Source organism: Trichechus manatus, unplaced genomic scaffold (genome assembly GCF_000243295.1).
Source record: "Trichechus manatus latirostris isolate Lorelei unplaced genomic scaffold, TriManLat1.0 scaffold00249, whole genome shotgun sequence".
Lineage (NCBI taxonomy): Eukaryota > Metazoa > Chordata > Mammalia > Sirenia > Trichechidae > Trichechus > Trichechus manatus.
Window position 1 is genome coordinate 1846837 of NW_004444185.1, and position 3617 is coordinate 1850453.

A 3617-nucleotide genomic window follows, 5' to 3' on the forward strand; every position below is an offset into this window, starting at 1 on the left:
GCTGATGAATTCCAAGATCAGCAGGTAAGCTGCTAGCTCAAGTCCCAAGAACCGGAGGTCAGACGAACAGGAGCTAGTGCAGGATCCATAAAGTCTACCTATATTGGATGCAGGCCACACCCCCAAGGAAACTCCCTTTCAACTGATTGACTACTCACAGCAGATCCTACCATGGAAAAGACCATATGATATCAGATCTCATCATGGAGGTGATTACATCATTCTACAACTATCAAACTACATCATAACTGCCAAACCACTGAGAATCATGGCCCAGCCACGTCGACACACAGCCTTAACAATCACACCCACTGATGCCCTGACTTCCTGCAGCTCTGGCGACCTCTCCTCCACCCGGCCTCTCTGCCCATTGGACACATCCTCACCCCCAGTATCTCTAGTTTTCCCATCTCTGGAACTGAACTCTTGGCCACGACTGCCTCCTTCCTGCTCTCTTACCCTATTGCCTCGGCAGTAGATTTAGTCTTCCACCTCACCTAACCTTCTGGGTTTTTGGCTGCTCTGCTTTCTCCTATCTTCACTTCCTTTTTGATGGGTCCTAGATCCCACAGTCCATCCCATCCAACCCTCTCTGCCTATATTCCTGAAGGCCAGGGTGAATATACTGGAATAACGTTTCCTTCTCAGAAAAAGTTTGCATTCTTTAGAAATTCAAAGTCAAAGACTAGCCTCATCAGCAAATTCTTACGAAGGTGCATTTTCCCACTCCTACTCTGGTTTAGTACTGTTTCTACCCAGGAGATGTCAAGTATCATGGAGCATACCGTATCTAGCCCACCGCATTCTGCACACTTCTCAGTGCTCCTCCCCATATTCTTATCTTCCAATGGACCGATCAAGTTTTTTCTGTTCCAAGTTTTCATTGTAGAGAGGATTTTTTGAGGGGAGGGCTCCCCCGTATTTGAACTCCCTCCCCACTGGGGGGAATCCCTCAAAATGTGACTCTTGGTGGGAGGCCACACCCAGGCTCCCACTATGGAAGCTGAAAGGGACATTCTCCACTCAGTGACGTCTACTGCGCATAACTTGGACTCAGCCAGCTGAACGGTCCAACCTGGGACTTGTATCTGGAGCAGGTGACACCAAGACCCATGACAGTTGCCACATCCAGGGGCAGCAGTGCTAACGCAGCACCCTACCCTGGTGCTCCCTGGGCTTCCTGCTGCTCAGTGCCCTTGCTTTCTGCCCATTTTCTCCGCCAGGTTTCCCAGTTTTCCTGTTGATACTGACAGCCCTTCCATCAATTTCTTTTCTGCTTAAGTTGGTGAGAGTCATTTTTGGTTGTTTGCAACCAAGAACCTTGGCAGACCCATCTGTCCACCGTTTTGAAGGTGACACATTCTGTTTGTTCTACTAGTGGTTATCTTTACAAATTTCTAAGATGAGCAGATTATTATCATTTTAAAAAAACCAAAATTACAAAGGTTCCTGGGTGGTGCAAACAGTTTGCACTCAGCTGGTGTCTTAGTTATCTAGTGTTGGTGTAACAGAAATACCGCAAGTGGACAGCTTTAACAAACAGAGGTTTATTCTCTCACAGTCTAGGAGGCTAGAACTCCGAATTTAGGGCGCCAGCTCCAGGGAAAGGCTTTCTCTTTCTGTCAGCTCTGGAGGAAGATCCTTGTCATCAATCTTCCCCTGGTCTAGGAGCTTCTCAGTGCAGGGACCCCAGGTCCAAACGATACGCTGTGCTCCTGGCACTACTTTCTGGGTGGTATGAGGTCCCCCTGTCTCTCTGCTAGCTTCTTTCTTTTATATCTCAAAAGAGGTTGACTCAAGGTACAACCTAATCTTGTAGATTGAGTCCTGCCTCATTAATATAACTGCCTCTAATCCTGCTTAATTAGCGTCACAGAGGTAGGATTTACAACACATAAGAAAACCATATCAGACGACAAAATGGTAGACAATCACACAATACTGGGAATCATGGCCTAGCCAAGTTGACACACATTTTTGGGGAACACAGTTCAATGTATAACAGCTGGTAACCAGAAGGTCAACAGTTTGAGCCCACCCAGAGGCACCATGGAAGAAACAGGCCTGGCAATCTGCTTCCGTAAGGATTACAGCCAGCTGGACTCTCGAACACACAGGGTCTTTCCAAAGGAACACCTCAACGACACAACAAAAAATCCAAAATTACAGTCCATAATACTTAACAATTATCGCATTCTCTGTTTTAAAACAATCTTTTTCTAAGAGGTAGAAAAACTGAGATCAGGTTTAAGGAATCTCATCCTAGGAACATACTGACATTTTTCTAAAAGTCTAACCCTGCAGCACAACAAAAGGACATGACTGTGCTTCTACTGGCACAGCAGCAGAGCGCAGAGGTTGTGAGCAAGGATGCTGTCAGGCCACCTGGGGGTGAGTCCTGCCTCAGCCTCTCACAATTACCTGAAAAAGTCTTAGGCCAGAGTTGGACTGGGCTGAAAGCTGTTGACATTTCCAAAGAACCAATGTGCACTCCTGCACACAAATAAAGACTCAGAGGCAAACACTGACAGCAGCACCCTTCTGCCCAGGTGCAGAAACCTGCAAAGTAGAACCACAGTCTGAGAATAGTAGTGACTCTGTGGTACATGTCTCCTTGTATGGCCTCTTTGGAGCCCTGGTGGTGCAGTGGTTAAGAGCTCAGCTGTGGGGCATTTCAAATCCACCAGCCTTACCAAAAAAAAACCCAAACCCATTGCCATCCAATCGATTCTGACTCATAGTGACTCTACAAGACAGTAGAACTGGTGGACTTGAACTGCTAACCTTTTGATTAGCAGCTGAACACTTAACCACTGCGCCATCAGGGAGGGCTCTTTAAAGGCAACATCAAACCTTACCCTCTTTCAAGCTTCTTTCTGCACAGGGCGAGGCAGGACAATTAGGGGGCTGAGCAGGAACAAAGGTCTAGGTGGCAGACAGTGGGGATTCAGGGAAAGCTGTATCTGGTTGGGCAAGAGTGCCCTGACTCAGAAAAGGTTGCCATGAGGGCTGAGGTTGGACTGGAGGGCCTGGAAACCACTGCCATGTTCTCTGCAACCCTCTGCAAGAGTATCTGGGATCTTCTTATCCAATAGTCAAGTCCCTCCATCAGCTCTAAGCAATGCAGGCATCATTCATTCAGCTAACATTTACTGAACATCAACTACATGCCAGGCACCAACAAGGCCCATGGGGTAATGGGCATATAAACACACCGGCATGCAAGTACTTTGAGGGCACAGAAGAAAGGCACCTCTGGAAGGACAACACACACTACAGGCGAAGTCAGCACGACTGGACTAAACCAAAAGCTAAGAAGTTGCCTGAATACAACCAAACACTTAGAGGGACAAAGTAGCAGGGGCAGGAGTCTGGGGACCATGCTTTCAGGGGACATCTAGGTCAACTGGCATAACAAAGTTTATTAAGAAGATGTTCTGCGTCCTACTTTGGTGAGTGGTGTCTGGGGTCTTAAAAGCTAGCGAGCAGCTATCTAAGATGCATCAATTGGTCCCAGTCCACCTGGAGCAAAGGAGAATGAAGAACACCAAAGACACAAGGAAAGTATTAGCCCAAGAGACAGAAAGGGCCACATAAACCACAGACTCCATCAGCCT